Source organism: Mustela putorius, unplaced genomic scaffold (genome assembly GCF_011764305.1).
Source record: "Mustela putorius furo isolate JIRA1106 unplaced genomic scaffold, ASM1176430v1.1 tig00003834_pilon_pilon_pilon, whole genome shotgun sequence".
NCBI lineage: Eukaryota > Metazoa > Chordata > Mammalia > Carnivora > Mustelidae > Mustela > Mustela putorius.
In genome coordinates this window covers 89665813-89688468 of record NW_025421987.1, presented here as the reverse complement: position 1 = coordinate 89688468, position 22656 = coordinate 89665813, and the positions used below count along the sequence as shown (strand labels likewise).

Sequence of the window (22656 nt, the reverse complement as noted above, 5' to 3'; positions counted from 1 at the left end):
GTTATCTGTTTTTTGGGCGTTGAGTTTGAGGAATTCATTATAGACCTTGGATACCAACCCTTTGTCTGTAGTGTCATTTGTGAATATCTTCTTCCATTCCATGGGTTGCCTCCTTGTTTAGTTGACTGTTTCCTTTGATGTGCAGAAGCTTTAGGTCTTTATGAAGTTCCAAAAGTTCATTTTCACTTTTGATTCCTTTGCCTTTGAAGACATGTCTTGAAATCAAAACCACATTGAGATACCACCTTATACCAGTTAGAATGGCCAAAAATTAATAGGACAGATGTCAAAGAGGTTACTTCCTATGTTCTCCTCCAGGATTTTGATAGATTCCTGTCTCATGTTGAAGTCTTTTATCCATTTTGAATTTATCTTTGTGTATGGTGTAAGGGAATGGTCAAGTTTCACTCTTCTATACATAGCTGTTTCCCAGAACCATTTATCGAAGAGACTGTCTTTTTTCCCCTGGATATATTTTCCTCCTTTGTCGAAGATTATTTGACCAAAGAGTTGAGAGTCCATATGTGGGCTCTCTACACTGTTCCATTGGTCTATGTGTCTGTTATTGTAATTCTTTTGATAAATATTGTGTTGTTTCTAACTCTTCGTTGATATCATGCTACAATGAACATTCTAGTACCTGTCTCTTAGGGCACAAATACAAGAGCATCTCTTGGGAAGATGTTGACAAGTAAAAAAAAAATGTTTATCTTCAGCCTTATTAGATATCTCTAAAGTAGTTGTATAATCTTATTTTTCCACCAGTAGTGTAAAAAAATTCCTATTTTAGCACTTCCTCTTAAAATAGTATTTGCCCTGCAGCGAAGTGTCACATTGGCTTTACTGTTATTGAGATTGAAGTAATATCTACCTCATGGCCTGTGGGAGGTACATTTACTATATATTCTGGTTAATATATGTATGACATATTCCTTCAAATTTTGGAAAAAGTCAGCATAAAAACACACACTTTGTATATTCTGAAGGGGATAAGGAGGCATTTGATTGTCAATTCAATTATTATCATTGCTATTAATTCAATTCCTGTTTATTCTTTTTTCTTGTTTCATGTTTATTCTTTCTCAAATTTACAATTAACATTTTTCTAGAAAATAGTCATTTATCTGTAACCTTAATATTTGACAACTTAATACTAATTACTCAATGTTTATTATTGAATATTTAGTATGATTCATTTATTATCATCTATTATTCATTCATTATTATTCATTATTTTTTAAAGAATTGACTTTTAATTCTATTGTTTACTTTCATATTTAAACTATTTTTGACTTTGGGGCACCTGGATGACTTAGTTGGTTGAGCACAAGACTCAATTTCAGCTCAGGTCATGATCTCAGCATTTTGAGATCAAACCCCATTTTGGGCTCCATGCTGGGGATGGAGCCTGCTTAAGATTCTCTCTCTCCCTTCTCCCTCTGCCCCTTTCTACCCCAGGTGCATGTTTGCACATGTACACATGCTCTCTCTCTCTCTCAAAAAAAAAAAAAAAGGGGTTTGTGTGTGTGTGTGTGTGTGTGTGTTTTACTTTTGCCATTTGTTTTTTTCTTCCTCCATTTTTTTTTTTAACATTTTACGTTGCTTCTCTTTTGTCACTTTTGAATTGGATGTGATTTTCTCATTACTCATAACCTATCTCAGACTGTGTTTCTTCATTTACTGTTATGTGTGGGCATGGGCTTTTTCTAACCTAAATGATTTCTAATTTAAATCTACTTTGGTTCAAAAAACATGATATTGATTCTGTGAAAACTGGTGCAGAAATCTGGTATAGCTTCCCTGGTGACCAACTGCTTGGCTAGGAATGAAGAACTCGTCTATATAAACTAGTTAATTTTGTATCCAAATCTGCTATGTTTAGTGCTAAATTTTGATTGCTAGATTTGTTGCTGATAGATGTGTGATTAAAATCACCCACAGTGGTTATAAATTTGTCCAGCTCCCCTGTGAACTAACTATTTTGAGGCAACATTGCTTAGGAACTACAAGTTGATGACTGCATTCTGTTCTTGATCAGTTGTTGCATTTATCACTATCATTATTATTGTTATTACATTGTTGGTCCTTTCTTTTGAAATACAATAATGCATTTTGTCTTTTAGGAAACATCTGATGAATTATCAGACATATTCTAATTGCAGATGCATCTGTATTAAAATTATTCTTATTTTATGTATTTCCCAAAAGTGTTAATAAAGGATTTTATATTGTTCAGCAGTCCCAATCATGAAAATAATTAACTGGGGGAATCTGTGAGAAAGTGCATCAGATTAATGGGATGGTGGCAGTGGTGTTACTGGTGTGTATACACACGTGCAAGTGTGCATAAATATGATATAACTTTAAGAATTCAGGACTAGATAGGTAACACTTGGTAGACATAATTTTTTTTTAAATATTTTATTTATTTATCTCTCAGGGAGAGAGAGAGAGAGCACAAGCAGGGGGAGTGGCCGGCAGAGGAAGAAGCTGGTTCCCCACTGAGCAAGGAGCCTGATGTAGGACTGTATCCCGGACCCTGGGATCATGACCTGAGCCGAAGACAGATACGCAACTTACTGAGCTACCCAGGTTTCTGGGTGGACCTAAAAGCTTTTGAAGTATGGTGAGGATATCATACTATAAATCATCACAATTTTTGGAAAAAAAAATTGTTGTGATAGTTGTGGCAGTAAATCATGGAAAAATTGTTTTCATAGTCTATAACAATTAATGACATTAAGTATGATAAAATTCTTGAAAAGCCCCTTTCTTATCCAAGTTACACCTTTTCATTATAATCCCAAAATGTAGTATTAGTTTACTTAAATTCTTACTTCTAGAAATCTCTACAAACTTCAGTGATACCTTTGTTGGAGTTGTCAAGATTTCTCATGAATTTACTTTTTTTGATATCTATATGCACAGTGACATCTAATTAATTAGTTCAATGACTATACATATAGTATTTATTTGAAACAGGAAGTTCTCTAAGGTTCTCCAAAGAGGAGAGTAAAGGGCACTATTTTGTGGACTTAAGAAGCTCACATTTTAGTAGTAAAGACAAATAAGTAAGGGTAATACCATGTGGAGAATGGTACAGAAGCACAGAAGCATTTGGAGTTCATCCCACCAGGTGTTGCTGGAAAAAGGGCTTGGTAGGAAAAGACCTCACAAATGGAATGTCATAGGACTCAAACATTAAATAAGAAAAAAATATCAGGGACACCTGGGTGGCTCAGTGGGTTAAAGCCTCTGCCTTTGGCTCAGGTCATGATCCCAGGATCCGTGATCAAGCCCCATGTCCAGCTCTCTGGTCAGCAGGGAGCCTGCTTCCTCCACTCTCTCTCTCTCTCTCTGCCTGCCTCTCTGCCTACTTGTGATCTCTGTCTGTCAAATAAATAAATAAAATCTTTAAAAAAAAAAAAAGGAGGGGGGAAGAAATTTCAGAGAGAGGTGGAGTGAGGGAAGTTTCTTTCATTAGCATGAACTATTTGAGCAGAAGTGAAGAAAGGGGAAAGCGCCTCTGTTCAGTTTTGTTGGAGAACGAGGGGCAGAGCAAGAACCGTGATTGGTGGAAATAAATAGTTAATTAAGAATAATTAATAGTATTTTATCTAACATTTTTTATGATGCTTACTGTCTCCAGGCACTTTTCTAAATTCTTTACATACGATAATTTGTTTAAGCCTCAAAACAACTCTATGAGACAGGTACTGCTATCTCCGTATTACAGGCGAAGGAACTGAAGTACAGAGTAGCTGAACAGTTGCCACAGTCCCAGAGCTAGAAAGTAGTGGAAGTAGAATTAAAATCGAGGTATTGGGCTTCAAGCCAGAGCTCTTAAAAATCTCCACAGTATTTCAAGTAACTGCATATGGAGGGAATTTTTACAAGATCAGCTGCTACCATAGGAAAGCATACAGATTTCATTATTTTTCCATTTCTTTGGCACAAATGACTCCCCTGGGACAGTAGTGATTTGCAAGAACCATCCAAATACAAAGGCAGAGGCAACCCAGATGGGAACTGACAAGAACCCTAAAACCTGGCAAAATTATTGTCATTTTTTTAGAGTAGATTATTGGTTTTCATTATGAAAAGCTAACCCTTACGTGCTGTGAAAGAGAATGTTAAAATAAGCCCTCAAGAGAAAGCCCAGAGTAGGCAACGTCAGCTGCTCCTGTCACCGTGTAAATGCACACTTGTGAATTATTTCAGCCCTTACACAGCCCCAAAGCTCTTCTGGGCAAATGGTTTTATTTAAAACTATTTAAACCACTTTAACTTAATTTACCAGTGTATTCCCGAGTTCTGGCTTGCCGCCAGCCTCTTCCCAGTACTAATTTGGTCCCTAGTTGAATTCAAATTTTAAATGTTATGTTCCCAGTGAAGCTCATTCCAGTTTCATTTACATCCTTAGGGACTTAGGAAGAGCTCTTCCCTGCAACTTCCCATGCTTGTGTGTTCTGTACTGAAAAATGCAAACGTATCTTTCCAAATAGGGACCTAGTTAAACTTGTCAACCTGAAGACTCTTTAAATTCCAAAGCTGATTTTAAGACACTATGTGTCCCAGAGCTCACACCGTTGCCTGTTTCATTTGGCCATTTTACATATAATTCAAGGACTCCCTCTTCCATGGGAAAGCCAAACCCAGTCTCATTTCCAGCTTTTCCATGACTCTGGGTCTGTCAGTATACTGGAGATTCTCCCCAGGTACTGTACATTCTCTTTCTTTCAGACTTTATCATAGCTTTTTATTTATTTACTTATTTATTTGGTCCCTTTGAAATACCTTTGCCCATTCTTCCCACCCCAAATTTTCCAAAATTCTACCCAAATTGCAAGGTCCAGCTCGAACACCATTCTTCTCCTGGAACTGTGTTCTTTCTCGGCTTTACATCCAAAATGCCCTTTCAAGACCCCTATGAAAGTGTTCATTCAAGTCCACTCGGAAATGCATTACCTGGTATTAGCACTATTAATAGAGGTGCCCCTTACTTTCCCAAATGTGAGCTCCCTAACAGTGACTCACGGAATTTGCACCAAAGCTTTCACAGTGCTCAGTATAGAGCAGATGCTCAGTAATGGTATCTGGAATTGGAAAACAAAATAGATGTGTTGAAATGTACAGCTTTATATTTGAGGCTGGCAGGAATAGTGAGAATATAACCAAAACAGCGCGCGCGCACACACACACACACACACACACACACACATACACACACACACACACACAGCACCACCACCACCACCACCACCACCACCACCACCACCACAAACAATAACAATGACACTTGGGCACTTGGGTTCAAAGCCTGGCTGTGCCACTATTATTTTGTCACTGAGTCACAGTGAGTCTGTGAGTATCTCCTGTGAGTCACAGGAGAGTGCTTTAGACCTTTTCTGAGATCCCTTGTGTGGATTTGTTATTTTATTATTTCTCCACGAATACGATGCATATACAATCCTGATTACTTCCAATCCCAACTCCCAATCCAGCTTGAGAAACTCTCAGACTAAGATCCATGAAGCCTCATCATACAGGATCAGCTAGTGTATCTACACAGCACAGTCTGACATTCCCTGGCATTTCTGGCAATCTGAAGACACGCAACAACACCCAAAACAACAGGCACCCACTTTTTTAATTTTTTTTTGAGAGAAAGAAAGATCACAAGTAGGCAGAGAGGCAGGCAGAGAGGGGGGTGGGAAGCAGGCTCCCCGCCAAGGAGAAAGCCCGATGCGGGACTCGATCCCAGGACCCTGAGATCATGACCTGAGCTGAAGGCAGAGGCTTAGCCCACTGACCCACCTAGGTGCCCCCAGACACCCACTTTTAAAGAGACTTTGAATGCAGATTTAGAATGAAAGCCTCCTTTCACTGGAGAAGAAACTCAGGCCCAAAGAGGTAAATTATTTTCTTCCATCACACAAATAGTTACTAGCATAACACAAGCAGGCTCTAGCCCTGAGCTGTCATCAACCAGGAAGAGTTTTTCCATTGGAACTAAGAATTAAAATATTTAACTGACTTAAAGGGCTGAGATGAAGTTAATGAAGAGGAAAAACAAAGAAACAAGGATGTGTTTAGAGCTTCATCTGGGGTACTTAAATGTGGTGGAAGTAATCACCGGGTTTTTGAAAGGCACTATAATTGCAGTATATATGAATTGTAGTTCAAACATGCAGGTGGGCAAGACTTTTAATTTTCTTTATTTTTATATAGTTCAACCTATTGTATATGTAGAATTCCCATTCTGCCAGGTGGTGGAAATGTAATCTTGGTCACTTTTCATCTTTTCTCTCCTCTTCTGAGGCTTTCATGTAAGCCCCAAAGGACCCCATTTATGCTGTGACACCAGGAGACATCTGGTTCTATCTGCCATCTAACCATCCACTGAGACATCCACCAAGAGTTGGACTCTTGTTCCTGGGTCCACACAAGTCACCCCTGTCATCCCTCATTCTCATGGACAAGAGGTCTGATTCTCTCTGTATGTCAGATTCAGTCCCCACTCCCCAGCTCCTCCTGGGCCACATGGAGCCATAGAAGACTTGGTGAGGCCAAGGTCCTGGTTACATACATGGAGAGAGCCACTCTTGTCAAGCAATGGCAGCTAAGAAAACTGCAGCTGAGACCAGATATCACTGAAACCAGCACCATTTGATGATACACTCAGAATTGATAGCCAGCAGAAACAGAAGAAGTCTTAAAGGCCCAAGACTGATTAAATCCCTCTAAAAAGGGAGGGGTTTTGCCCCAAACTGTCAGAATCTTTAGACACTGACCCCTCTACTTCTGATCACTTCAAAAAGGCAGCTGTCATGAAAAGCTCTGCCCGATTGATCTTGGAAGAGACCAAAGATCCTCTACTGCTTGAACATAATAGACGGTAAGCTCAGGGAGCCAACCCAGGCCAAACTGAGGCCTCATCTCAACTGTGCATCCACAGCCTGGCTTTGTGTTTGGTTTGTCATCTTCCTACCCCCTGTTCTAGTTTGTTGTATGACTTGTCTTTTGCTTTGCTTTGTGTGACATGTAAGAAGCCAAGTTAGACACAGGATGAAATGTCATTGAGTTTGGAATCCTAAACCTGCTTTATCATTATGCTTACCTTGCTTTATGACTGAATAAATCTGACATGTGAAAAGACATAGCTCATGCGTGAGCCTTCATAGCATGTTAATGGCAAAACACGATGCCGTTCTTTCTGCATTAGGATTTGCTTCTTGCCCAGGATTTCCTGGAAAGCAAAGCATAGACCTCTCTACTCTCCAGTCCCAAGAATCTGTGTGAGGATTCAACTGTCCTCCTCAGGGCTTCAGTCTGGGGCAGAGAGAGTGGCAGAGTGACTCTTTCAGGTCTCATATCTACATATTCACTGCTTTGAGACTCAAAAGGAAAAGAAAAGAAATATTTTCTTTTTTCAACTTTTTAGTTACAGAAAATTTCAAACATAAGCAAAAACAGAGAAAATATAATGAACCACATGTTCCTGTCACCCAGGTTTCACAGTTAACTACTCAAGCCAAACTTGTTTCATTTATGCTCCCACCAGTTCCCACCAGTGGCATTTTAAAGAAAATCCCAGGTATCATATCGATCCATTTGTAAACATTTAGGTAATTTCTCAATGATAGGATTATCTCAAAAAGAAAAACACAATACTATTATTACAGAATACCAGTAATAATTTTATCATCAAATATCTGTTTAGTGTTCACATATTTTACACTTCAGAATCTGAGAACTATTTTGTTTTTAAAAAGCTGGTTTGAATTAGGATCAAAACAAGACCATTGCATTGCTATTAATTAATAGGTCTTATAGATGTATTTTTATCTGCAGGTAATTGCTCCTTAAGTCTCTGTGCCTCTCCCAACAAAAACAAGAAAAAAAGAACAATAAATAAAAAATCATTTGCTTGAAGAAATGAGATCCTTTATCCTATGTATTTTCCTCTTTTTTTTTTCATTAGTTTCAGAGGTAGAATTCAGTGGTTCATCAGTTGCATACAACACCTAATGCTCATTACATCATGCGCACATGTACCCATGTGCATCATTACATCACCCCAATCCTATACCCACCTCCCCTCCATCAACCCTCAATCTGTTTCCTGGAGTTCAGGGTCTCTTAAGGTTTGGGTCCCTACCCCTGTATACCTTCAAGAAATCCTTATCTGTGCTCTAGGTGGGGCACTCCCCCACTCCCACCACCCACATTCATCAGACATCCTCCTTAATCTCCTCTTCAAACTCCTTACCATTGCCACCTGTATTTATGCATGACACCTAAGCCCGGACTGGCATGTTTTAACACAAAACAAACTCATTTCTTCAAGTAAAGCTTAAAACAGGCATTGCTGATCATGTGAACAGTGCTTCTCCTTCATACAGTGATGGATAGAAGGACCTAGGATCTTGCGTCCCTCCTTGTGCCATTTGCCTTTGGAGTTTGCCGACTGGACTTCTCATTCTAGCCAGCCAACCAGTGGAAGAGGGAAAAGGAGCATGGTTTATCCTCTGTGGCAGTGGTTTAATTTTTAATGCACCCAGCCTGGATATGCAATCCCTCATCTCCACTCACACCCTATAGCCACTCTGAACGGAGAGAAGCCTGGCACTTAAAATTTTGTTGTGTGCCAGGAGAAAAAGGAAATAGGGTTAGTCTAAAATCAAGTAGTCTCTCTTTTCTCCAAGGGTTATTCTTTAGAAGGGCGAAATCCAAAATAATGACTTTTTATCTCCTTCTCTTATTCTGCTCTCTTATCTCTTTGCCAGTTAATATACTTAGATTTTTTACATTTACCTCCTTTGACCAGGTAACATCATGGTGTCAAAGGAAGTACTAGAGTTGAGGAAAAATAATATCAGTTATAATTTCAAAAATTCTGCCCTCCATGCAATGTTGTTATTTTTTAAGGCAGGCTTGCAGTGTAGCTGGATTGAGTTTGGATCTTTGATCTACCATTTTCTAATTCTGTGAACTTGGTTATTTTAATTTCTCTGAGATTTGCTTCCTACATCTTAACACTAATCATGTTTTGTTTTGTAAAACTGAAGTAAAAGTGAAATAAAATAAGCAAAGGTTTTAATATAACGCCTGATGTAAGATAGAATATCCATAAATGGTAGGTAGTAATAGAAAAGCAAACAATGAGTTTTCTCAGACTGTTAAGTCATTCCCCTTAACTTTAAGGATGGTACTAAAGATCAAGCCTCTAATATAGATATCTAATTTCTGAATGTGGCCATCAAAATCCACCTGTAAAGTTTTGAGTACCTGTCTTCTCATCCTAAGTAAGAACAACCACAAAAATCAGAAGCAACAGAGTTAAATGAGCCTCAAAATGATATTAAATTTTGTTATTTTGAATACTATAGGTGGTACCATGCATATCATTCACATTTTTAAATGAATCATTTCCTTTGAAAAAGGAATCGCATTAGAATAGTGTTTACTGTTGTTCTGGTTCTTGCTCTTTCGTTTTGTTTTGCTTGAATTTGTCAACTATTTGCCCCAGCAGTCCATGCAGCTGAATCTCCAAATGCCTGGAAATGAGAACCCATCAAGGTAACTCCTGCTTTGCCCTTCACCACTGCCAGACTGAGGATCCAGCTGGAAATAAGAGCAGCTGCTCATGGTGCCCTAGTTTAGGACACTTCAAACACAGCTTTAGCTTTATCCTGTTTTAAGTGCAGACATTTCAAGACCCCATGGAATGGGACACGACCCATCTACTTTATATTTGGATGGGACTTTACTGAAGTTGGCTGCAAGGGTGGGGGAGGGGAAGGAAGAGCTGGAGTAAGGACCTTCTGATGCCAGGTCCATGATATCTGTATTTTTAGAGTACCTTTCAATTCCAAGAATGTGTCCACTCTCTCTCAGTATTCTCGGTCATATCTGCCCCTCAAAACTTAGGTGGTTTTAAAAAAACAAAAAAGTTAGATGTGGTATTTCACTTGAGTTGAAAGAAGGTGAATCTGGCTGGGAATTGGACCTGTCCAACTTTGAGAGTTACTCTCCTCACAGAGAACCTTTCTTCCTAGGGTAAAAGGGAGTCACCATTCCACTGCTCTGCTAACGGCCTATTTTTATGTTCAGGAAGTAGAGTTATTGCAGAATCATGAGAATTGGATATGGAAAGAATTCACGAAGCGATCCATTCCAACTTCAGGCCACTTCAGAAGAATTTTTAGTCCGCTCTCCGATGGTGATTAGGCCACCACATTCCCCTCTCTCTGTGCGTGGAACTGATTTCACCCAAGACTAAAATTCTGTTAATTTCGTAAACAAAAGCAGAGAGGTATGAACAGACTATTCACAATTATATTTATATAGATTTGCTTCCCATGAAAGAGATTACATTTCTATAGCTATTTTCTTTCACAGTACAGTCACATTTTGGTGAACAAAACCCCAAACCACCAGGTATCGATGAAAATATATACATGTTAAAAATTAAATTAAACAGGGGCACCAGGGTGGCTCAGTGGGTTAAAGCCTCTGCCTTCAACTCAGGTCATGGTCCCAGAGTCCTGGGATTGAGCCCCGGCATCGGGCCTTCTGCTCAGCGGGGAGCCCGCTTCTTCCTCTCTCTCTGCCTGCCTCTCTGCCTACTTATGATCTCTGTCTGTCAAATAAATAAATAAAATCTTTTTTAAAAATTACATTAAACAAAAATTCATTATAAAGTACTTTAATATTAGCAAACAATGAGACTCCAGTCAAAATATATGTGACATAATACGGGATTTTGATAAGATATTGGAATCTGGCCATTATAACCCCAAATATCTATATGAGAGCCAAAGTTGAGTTATTGAGCCAGAATGTCAAGGGGAGGGGGAAATGAGATCTTTAAACCAGCCTCATCTTAAAGATAAAATGAGGATCTATAGAAATTAAAGGACTGGCTTAAGGGCTCCCAGAAAATTATTAGTAGGATTCTTTAGTGACTAACATACCAGGGGACTCTGCACTGTAGAATACCACTACCACTTAATTGCTTAGAAACTCTACAAATATCTGATTAAAGTTTCCAAGCATCATTGTTACCAGATAGCTTCAATGAGATTTGGTTCAACATCTGGTGAACGAGAAGTCTCTGAAGAACCTATAATTAAATTAAGTTTGTGGTGAAATGGTTGGAATAGGGAAAAGGACCTACTTAAAAATACCTTGACCTTACAGGAAAATGGCATTTGAGGGTGGAAATCAACAGTGCAATGTTTTAGTACCATATCTGCCTCTGCATTGCTGGGTGAGATATGGTAATTACTGAACGTCTCTAAAATGAAAGGCTTTAATGAAGTCATTCCTAAGACCCCTCTGAGAACACCACTACTTTTCCCAGCATAGCTGTTCTTGCTCAATAAGTACTTATTAGAGAAATTTTGCACATATGTCAGTGTAAGATTCTTCCATCATATAAAGTTCAGAGCATGACTTTCATTAGAAGAAATTAATAAGGAAATGTTAATCAGGCATATTGATTTATTTCACAAACAACCAAACTCTAGATAACCTTTGTGAGGTTATGCCCTAATGTTCTGGAATAATAAATATATGCATTTAATGCTGAAAAAATCAAATACTTGAAAGACAATATAAAAAAGAAGTAACCCCCTTATTGAAATGGCTTGTATTCATAGTAAAATTTTTAGGCTGGGCATTTACCAACACGGAAAACGTAAAAGGAAGGGTAAGAAATAAAAGTAGGCAGAAAACTAAAATTTTGGGGAAATCCTTAAGTTGAAAAGTTTCTGCAATGTAGTCAAAGTCCTATGAAGGAAAGGGGACCTGCCTGTTGTCGACAAGTATGTTAATATTGCACAGAATATCTTGAACAATCCCCTTCCTGACTCGTTCTTCAGCAAATTTTTAAAAATATTTTATTTACTTATTTAAGAGAGAGAGTGATCACAAGCAGGCAGAAGGGCAGAAAGAGAGGGACAAACAGATTCCACAGTGAGCAGAGCCCGACGTGGAGCTCGATCCCAGAACTGTGAGATCACAACCTGAGCTGAAGGTTGATGATTAACCAGCTGAGCCACCCAGACACCATGCCTCAGCAAATCCTTTTCAAAATCATATTTTGAGATATTTATCACCATGGAAACATGTTTGACTTATAAATTATGAGACATGATAAGTCATATTTGTTTTACAGAAACGAGCATCACAGTCAATATTTCTAGACGGTATTTTTTCTACCGTAAATTCTTATTAATATGTACTTTACATATTGAATTGTTTGATGATAAGAAATAGAGTTAGAATAAAATGTGGTTGAAATATATCAGACAGAAACTTTCATAACTTAGGGATTAACAGAAAAAAGTATGACTTCCTGTCAAACCTTAGGTAGTTTAAGTCTTTTATCACAACCCCTATAACTCATGAGGGTACCCCCTCATTTACACACTTGACTTTGTCCACTACACTTGCCTTTGATTACCTTTGAGGACAGAAACTATCTCATCCATCTTCACATACCCCAGGAAATCCTGTTTCCAAGACATATTACATCTTTTTCAATTAATGAATGAAAATTAAGTTATGTATTTTGGTGACATTACCACTATCTGTGAGAAGTTAGCAAAGTCCGCCACCCTCTCTGATCCCAGATCTTGAACGTGAAGAATGAGAGTAACGATGATTACTCGGCTACCTCATAGGATTATTGTGTTAATTAAATGAAAGAGGCAGTGTGATTGTGTACCGTAATTGTAATTGGCTCTCTAAAGTGAATTATTAAGTGTGTTTTCTGCATGACTGTGCAATTTATCCTTCAGGCTGGTTTAGCTCAGAACATGATGTGGAGGATAGAAGATAGCACAGACTCACAGAGTCTGGTCACTTCCTTCTGTATCACACTGATCCTTCTCTGACATTGACCTTTCCCATATCTGTTCCAGTTTGGTGCCTCCTCCACCACTAGTGGAATTAGTTTAAATTGCCTCTTTGACATCTCCTTGAGACATATCACTTGCCAAATAAATCCTCATTGGTTGATTTATTAACTTATATTGCTTTCATTGTCCTCAAGTCTGCCTCAAAGTCCTGCCCTTTCTAGTTTTGCAGTTACTTTGGGGTGAACTATTAGAAGCTTTTTAGAACCCATACTGGAATCACTGTGTCCAGTATGTGGACCCATCACACTGGATTCAAATGCTCAACAGAGTCAGAGTATAACTTAGAGCCACTGAGGACAGGACTTTGGAAATTATTAGGTCCGCTGTTTTCAATGTAAGGATGAGAGAGAAAAGGGAGACAGAGAAAGAGGGAGAAAGGACATTGTTCAAGGTCACTCAGCTTATTAGTGGAAAAGCTGAAATTAGAACTTCAGTTTCTCAGCTCCTAATTTAGAGCTCTTTCCACTGAAACAATTCTGTCTCTTTTTCTAGTGTTAAAGTCTGAAATACTCAGAATTGTTCAATACCTTTAAATGGCCTGGTGCAAATTCCAAGGGCCATGAGGTTCATTTCTCCTGGGGTCACCCTGACACACAACCTTAAGCCAGCCACTTCAGACCAACCCAGGGACGAGGAAGGGGCCTGTGTTATGGAGTGTGTGTACATTGGTTACTACAAGTATCTGCAGTTTTAAGAACTCTCTATGGATCGCATTTCCCTGCAAGTTGCACTGCAGTGACCCAGACACAACACTGACAGCTGTGGAGTAAATAAATAAAAACAGAGTATTTTGATCCTAATGGGAGGGGGAGGGGTGGTGAGAGCCTGGGGACAAGAAGAGAAAGGGGCAGACAGAATGAAAGCGCACAGCTGTGAAAAGAACAGATGCTGGCCAGGAGAGAGTGAGAGAGGGAGAAGGGAGGAGAGAGAAGATTAGGGTTCTGCCAATGTCAGAAATGTTGCAGCACTTGGAAAGGGATGCACATACTTGGGACAGGTGGGAAGTGTTTACATTAAAACCAGAATATCAAATGCCTTCCTGAATGCTAGCCAGATCATTAAAGACCCAAGTTGACCCAAGGGAAAAAGCTGAAGTCCTTGCCCAGGGAGCCCATTAAGGAGAAAGCCTCCTGAATTCTTTATATTCCATTCAAATACTGGCTATCAGCTGTGTGCATCAACACATTATGCTGTAAGCCAGGGGATCTCAAAGTGTGGTCCGGAGGCCAGTATCATCAGCATCACTAAAGAAATTGATAGAAAAACTAATTTCCTGGGACCACTCAGAAAATTGTAGATTTCCTGTCTGATTCAATAGGTGAGTCAGACTACTGAATCAGAAATACTGGGGGTAGGGCCTCAAATTTGTGTCTTAACAAAGCTTCCAGGTGATTTTGATGCATACTCAAAATTGAGATCCCTTGTTCTCTTCGCATGATTTTGCTTAGCTTTCTCAGGCTTCTCCATAAACCCACCACCCCTAGTCAACATGTATCCACTAGACCCTGCACCTTGGTCAGTCTGGGTTCTGCAGGACCCATGCTCTGACATCGCCAAGCACAATTTCCCCATAGAAGCAATAGAGGAATGAGACTGTACGCCTTGTACCTCCAGCAGCTAGAGCAACAGACCAACTGAACCCGAAGGATAAAAACCTGAAATCTATGCATTGAGATTCCATCTAGTAAATGGCATCCCAACACCCCCCCCCCCCCAGAGACTGGCCCAGGGCAAACACAGCAGCCTCAGTCTCAAAGCCATTTTAAATAGCCTTCAGCAGCACCTTTTGTTTACAGAACACAAAATATTTTCCTTTAATTAACTGAACTTGAACACATCAGTGTCTAGAGATTTGGAAAATTTAGCAGAAGAAAGTTTGGTTAAACATAAAGAAAAACATATTCTCTACTCCCTTGACATTCTTTGTAGGTGTTACTGATATAGTAGCTATGAATCAAGAGATCTAGCTTTTCAGGCTACCTCTTCTACTATCTGTGACCCCTGAACAATACTGTGACTCTCTTCTGACTTTCCCCTCCTATAAAATGAGAAGCTTGATTAGAAAGGATACTTAAGGTCTTCTTTCAGCTCTACCAGATAATATCTTTATAGTAGAGCCGGCTGTAGTAGAGCCAATTAGAGCAATTAATTAGGTGAAGGTTCTAAGTTCAGTTCTCTGTGTGGTCTTCAGGGTTTGGCTCAGCATGGCCCATCCTCCTTTAATAAACATTGCTTTCTAAAGGACTCTGGTGATTGAGTGTATGGCATTGCAACAAGATATCAGTCACCACTTGGGGGTAAATGACTCATTTTCTGTACATACTGCTTTGTACCCAAGAATGTAATGGGCTCAACTGGAAGAAAACCGCAGAAGTATTATCAAAGAAGCTATCTTAGAGGTACACTAGGAAAGAGTTTATACGCCCAGGAAACCATATCCTGACCTTTTCCAGGAGGTTCTGTCCTTATGTCAAATACCTCAACAAGACTAAGTTGCCAAAAAATGTGATTCTAAAATCACAGAATGTTAGAACTCTCCTTAAAAAAGAGAGTGGGAAAGAATGACTACTTGGTCCTAACCCTGTGTCAGAAACTGTTACATGCTTTACCAAGACTATTTTACTTTGCTGAAAAATATCTAGGCTTACTCTTCCTAGTTCACTGATGGGAAACCAGAATTCTCAGAAAAGAAAACCAGGGGGACAGGTCACATGATGATGTAGAAGCAGACTCAGGACTAGATTCCCAGTCCAATCTGTTTTGTTCCCTTTCCTGATATACCTCGCCTTTCAACTCACTCACTTCCAAAGGCCTGTTACCCTTCCAGAAAAATTAGAGGTGATGCAGAAGTGCGAAAAATTTAAAAGGGGGAAAAAAAAAGCAAAAAAAAACCTTTTTGATTTCCCACTGCTACTGCCCTCTATAAAAATAACTGCATTTTAGAAGTGGGGAATAATAAAATCTCTGAAAATAGTTAAGGATTAGCTCAAAAGAGCACCCAGGCCATCATGTCAGTGGATCTCCAGAAAGGCTTTGCTCTACCAGACTCAGGGATCACAGCAGCCACAGTTTGGAAACCCAGAATAACAGTGACAGAAAAATGTGCCCATTGCTTACTATGTGTCAAGCACTGTGACACTGCTTAACTTAACCCTCAAAGTAACCCATTCAAGGGACTATTATCACGGCCATTTCAGATTGGGGAACCTGGGATTTAGCAGTTACACAGCGCACCCAAATTCAAACAGCTTATAAGTGTCCCAAGCAGCATTTGAACAAACTTTAATTCTAGACCCTGAGCTTCTCACCACTATTTTGTACTCCCCTTGGGAACTGGTGATGATAGTTAATACTTATGCTGTCTTTTGGGGTTTATAAATCTTAATACCCCCCATCCTATTTAATTCCTGTAAAAATGTGGGAAGATGTCATGGTAGGAATCGTTAAATCCTGTGCAGGAGGTAAAAACACTGAAGCCATGTGAGGCTAAGGATCTGGTCTTGGGTTTTAGGTGGAAAGTGCAGAAAGAGAAATTCTGAGCCCTGGGACACTACATTTTTTCCTTACACCACAGTGACAGGCTAGGCTAACGAAGCAGGGATCATGAAGATACGTCACGGTCAAGCCTCAGTCAGAGTCACTGCACAGGGAGTTATCTGAACACCACCCCCAACTCCCTGACCTTGAGGAAAGAGACGTGCTAGTTCTCTGAGGTCATCGTAGTGTAATACTAAATACACTCTCCTCTTCCCACTGCGTCCCATGCAGACTGGCACAGGCAGAGAGACCCTAGTTATTCCTCTAAATATAAGAGGAGGAAGGAGAATGGAAATCACAGAAGATGGCTGGTCTTCCTGGCAACCTGCGTTGGCTTCTTATTTTTCTATCTATAAATGAACTAAGGAATCTTTAAGCTCTGACATTTGCTGGTTGCACTGGCCTTGTGTGGTAGTTTAAAGGGGGGAAGTCAGGGCTTCTCTGCTTCTCCCTTTTCATAAGCTCCTCCATTACAAGATGACGACTGCCATCCCTGTTGGTTTCCCTCCACCAAGTGCCACACCTCGCCATCTGTGCTGAATGTGTTCTCATCAGGTTTTCTGGCAAAATATGTCTGGTGGTCTGATGAGTCCACATCACACATTGAAGTACATTTCCAAGACAGAATATAAATCATTATAGGAAATTTAATCCTTATCCAACATTGATTTTTTTTAAATGTCCCCTTTTTATAAGCAAATGTCACAGATGCTGGATTTCTTATTCCTAAAAACAAAACAAACACCTAACATTTTAAATGAAGGGGGGGAGGTTTATATGAACACAGTTCTTGAATTATTCCAATGCTGATTATTTGGAAAGTCTTCATTGATTTTTAATGGAAAGTAAAATTATTTTGCAATCACTCCACTGCTGCCTTAAAATGTCTAGAGTTCATCTTTTCCTTTTTTTTTTTTTTTCTTATGCCTGTACTTACTGGCCATCAAAACTCTATATGTTACATACTTGTAAGCATACACACACATTTTGATATGCACACTGTCATAAAATGCTAAGTTGTAAACGCATAAGCTCTAATATAAAGCTCCAAATGCAAAGGCTGTTATGAACCTCTTCTCTTTTCTGTTGTTAAGAGCTCAGGCAACATTTTAACATGACGGGCTCTTATTTTCCATGCCTCTCAAATGGCAATAACCATTTTTACCCTGCCTTCTCTAAGATCTCACAGAATTGTTATAAAGATTAGAGTGAATCACTTATATTACACAATTTTGAAAACTATATGGCTCATGTACATGTGAGGCATTTTTACTACATTTATTTCTCTTTTTTAACCTCCTCCCCAATCTTTGTTTCACATAATGCGAGTTTGCCATCCTATTGTGGATATTATTCTCTATAACCCAGCCTTATGTCTTATGAATATGCAACTCTTTAGTTTTACTGCACAAGTCTTTTTATTATTATCACTTATTCTCTTAGTTACCTTACTGTGTCATTGTTTCAAAAATTATAGGCTAGGTGCCAAGCTTTATTAAGAAGGTGCAGATGATAATACTGTATTTATTTGTTAATGATTAAAAAGAGTTATTTTCCTTTTCATTCACCTTTCTATTAACTTATGGTTTTTATATGTTTTTTATTGAAAATATCACATTCAATATTTTCATCTGAATATTTATTCAAGTAGCCTATACTATAAGACCCAGACCAGACCCTGATAATAAATGTGTTGCCACATCAATTATATATATATTTTTCCTTTTGCAAAGAATAAAGGAGGCAGGAATCACTGGGACCACTTGATATCTCTGCCTGCAACAGCCATCTTAAATTTACTCAATTAGCAATTACACATAGATACACACGAAAAGGAAAGCAATATCTAAGGCCAACAAAAATTTTCATTGTTTTACTTAGACAAGGGTGACAGCCATAAGATATTGGGAAAGAAAGACATTTCTTCTCTCTGAGCCTCAGTGTCTTATCACTAAGATGAGGTTAATAATACCTTTTATTATACCTTATGGGTGAGTACGGGGAACAATTGTATAAATGGGTAGGAGTGTGATTGATAAACTGTAGAAAGTGATCCAGAAGGGAAAGAGTGTATTGTGAATTCTTGGGTGCTGGTAGCGTTTGTAGGTAGACCTAAGCCAGGGACCAGGGTGAGCATTCACAGTCCGTGAATCATCCCTCAAGCCCTCAGTCCCAGTGTGCAAGACAAGACTGGGCTATTCCTTCATTTGTTGTGGCTTTATGCCCTTTCAAGCCACGCCTACCTATATAAGAATGAAGTTCTTATAAGAACTTATGAGAAATTCATTTGAAATGCTTGCTTTATTGGGAATACCACTTAGGTCCAACCCTTTCATGATAAGCCCAGGTTGATTTTGTTAAAGGCTTGCAACTGGTTTCCAGACCTGCCCTTACATAACCCCAGTGAGTCCTAAATCAGCCTCAAACTTTAACAATGACAGCAAACTTGCACATCAGGGCAAAGAGCCCCTGTTCTCACCAACCTTCAATCAGCATAGCTTGGGCATCCAAAGTGACACAAAAGGAACCAGTGTTTCACCATTTAACAACCAAGCAGACCTCATTACCATTAGCCAGTTTAAGAGCACAGAGACCACAAAACTACCACCGTGTATACCGCAGCAGGTAAGGCACTGATTCCCGGCTTCTGGATCATCACAGGGCCAGGGAAATGTTGAAAAGCACAAGGCCTCGGGTAGCCTCCAGGAGAACTACTGGAATGTTGTTTATCTTCAGACCGCAACAACTGGCCCAGCGTTTCACAACAGGAAGGTCTGTCCTGGAGCTCAGACATTGAAGGCTTAGAGAAGCAAGGCCTGAAATAACCCCCACTTCTCTTCTGCCTCTGTCTCTCTACCCTCCTGGACCCCCCTTCCTGGCTCAAGAGTTCAGATTTAAAAAAAAAAAAAAAAAAAAAAAAAAAGGCACAGCCAGGGCTGTGACCTTGAAATAGATACAGCTTTCCTAGCAGCTTGCTGTGAACCTGATACTCTAGCTGGGATGGAATACAGCCTGATCCAACAGCGCTTGAGATGATGGGGAAACCAGAAACTGTGTCTTCTTTTATTGTCTTAAGCCCTTGGTTCATAAAAATTACCCCCACTGCTTCCCCCCCACCCCGAGTCTGCTTTTTGGAAGTTGAGATATAATCTCTCAGGTCTCTTGAATGAGAGAAAGAAGAAACTGATTATGATTCGAACTATAAAATAACTGTCAATGCCTGGTAATATCATTTTAGCTCCATGTGATTTGGGAAAGTTAGTTTTAAAAAGTCCTAATAAGTAGCTCTGTGATCTTGGACAAATTACTTAGCCTCTCTAAGCCTGTGTGAATGTCTGGAGGAGAGAAGACGAGGCCTGTGGAGTGGGAAGATTGCGTGAGTCCTGCACGTTCCAGCTCCGGGGATCTCTGCATCTCCCAGGCACAGAGCACAGAACTAGGAAGAATCTCGGTGGCTTTGTTCTTTAATGTGATAGAAGCAGACTGATTGAGAAAGGAACCTTTACAGAGCAGGCCCTGAGCAGGCTCCTGAGCCTTCAGACTTGGAGGAGGGACAAATGGATCTGTGGTATTTGTGACCAAGTCTCATCTGGGTTTACACAACCTGCTTCAATGCAGCTTCTCTTCCCTGAGGAGAGAGAAGAAGGAAAGCTAGGTCCAAGGAAAATGCTCTTTTTCCAGACATGCTAGGATGGAGAAGTACTTGACCTAAAGACAAGTGACTCGATCCTAATTATTTCAGAAAAACATAACCACTCCAAGCCCAGCTCCTTTTTTGGGGCACTGAAGCCCTCTAGGTGGCCATAGTATGCCTACTTCGGGACAAACTGAAGTCATTCATTTATTCAGAAAGCAAGTACCATTGCCCTGTCTTAAGGCCTAAGACGAGTCATACATCTTGCACTCAGGAAAGGCACAGAGAAAACACACTGGTAAAAGAAATCGTCTTTCATATCAGGCAAAGTAAAACACAGGTACAACAGGTGATGGAGATGGGGAGCAGAAAAAACACAGACAATTAATTCCAATTGTAGATTTCAAAAAAAGGCCTTCAGGCACTCAGTGCTCTAGGGGCCTGACATAAGGGACAGACAGGTTTTGATAGGGATAATTAAGGGGTGATCTCATTTCAACTTGAAGCCAAAGCAGCAGCAAGAGTGTGAAGAAGTGAGAAAATATGTGTGAAACTTGTGGAAAACAGTGACAAACTAGACTTGAGGACATACGGATTGTTGACCACACCTTTCCAATGCCTCCAGAAGGACTCCCATTTTCAAAACTGCCCCGTAGAACACCTTCTTTATGAGAGCCGCATTATGAGGAGGTTAAAAACACAGTCCCTTGGTCCAGTTGCCTGGGTTTAAGAGCTAGCCCTGCCACTTACTGGTTGTAAGACTTTGAAGAAGTTGGCTGATGCCTCTAAACCTCAGGCTCCTCTTCCCATGAAATGGGAATACTAATACTACCTGTTGTGAGATGAAATAATGAAGGAAGGTAAAATACTTGGCATAGTGCTAGGCACATAATAAGGATCCAATGGTCCTGTTTTGGTTATTTGTCTCTTTTAGTTCCCTTATTAGATAAGTATCCTAAAAAACAAAGAACCATCTCTTCTCATTCTACCCTATAGGCCCAGAATTTAGAATTGTGTTTTTGCACAAAAACAGGATTTCTATAAACACTTAAATGAAAGAATGAGTTCATTAATCATAAGTGAACAGTTCACATGTAAGTTTTCCTATTACTGGGATTCGACTTGGATTTACATCACTGAGCTATATAACTGTCTTAAAGCTTTTATATTTTAAAAAAATGCTAGCAGACATTCTGGTCGTGGTGAGGTGTGCTCAGGAAGACATCTGGAGAGTGTCAAGACATGGGTAGAACATCCTAAGAGCTAGTGTGCTGCACATAGTCTGGCCTTTCTCTCTAGAAGATGTATGTTTGATCTGTAACAAAATTCTAACTGTAAAATAAGAATAATTACAGTGACTGCTTAATAGGGTGAACTTATTAAATGACTCAAAAAGCAAAAACAAAAGCAAAAAACCTTTGGAAAGGCATTTGGCTAAAACCCAGCAGGATAATGAAGGGTCCACAGGGAATTGCAAGACACAGTACCAATCCAAATAAGCCACTTGAACAAACTCCCAGGTGATTTTTTCACATTCTGTACAGATTCAGAATCAGAGACGAAAAAGAAAGGTCACTATTAGCAGCTAACATGTTAATCAAATTTTCCAGGTATTTATCACATGTATTTGAAGACAGAGAATATATAGATAACTAGTCCTTTTGAGTAAGAAATGGGTTGCATAAAAACACTCACTCTTTTCAAAAACACTCACTCTTTTCTAAATTTCCATGCAGGCTAGCTTAAAAAGTTTAATACCAGGAGAGAGTAAAAGGTAAGGACGCAAAATATAAACCCTATACAGAATGGATGGAGATTTTTAGAGGAACAAATGTAGAGAACTCCAAAAAAATAAATAAATAAATAAAAATGCTGTGACAAGTATCTTTGTACTAATGGCTTTGGAAATAGGTTTGAATACGTTTCTTCCGTGGTCCTGGACCTTCCATGTTCTGCTTTCTGCTGGACACGCTCTTCCATCACATCTTCTGGCCTAAAACCTAATTACCTCTCAAAGTCACCCTTGAAGGCTACCACTACCGCCACGTCTTCTGCCGTTTCGATCACAGCATGTGGCATAACCCGCATCTCTGCTGACCTCGATTTCCCCTTCCATCAAGAGCCCCCTGAGGCCAGGGCGTTGCTCGTGTTCACTGCTAACCCCACAGCGACAAAAGAAGCCAATACGCAGTAAGTACTAACATACCATCTGTGGAATTTCCGAATAAATAATAATAACAATAACTGCCCAGCTTCGAACTCTGGGTTGCAAACTCCGAGAAGGATAGCACACAAAGCAGATCATGCTTCTGAGTTCTACGTGAAGTTTCATGCACATCCTAGTGGCTTCGCTGTAGTCTTTTTGTTTGACAAAAAAATGTCTGAGGCCCACTGAAGCATGCAGAGACTGTAATTTTGCTGTGTCGATCTTAGCTGAAACCGAGGTGCATTTGCATGAGACGGTAATCACTTAACTGCCTGCTGCTAAGAACACTAATATTTTGGCCTTTCCAGACAGGCTGGAGAATGTGATTAGGAGCCATTTGAAAAATGACA

The 22656-nt window shown here is 39.6% G+C and overlaps 1 pseudogene; it reads right to left on the bottom strand.

The window, feature by feature from the left end:
• Window positions 1–22188, bottom strand: part of LOC101670875 — a 128441-nt pseudogene extending 106253 nt beyond the window's left edge.
• Window positions 22189–22656: the final 468 nt, after the last annotated feature.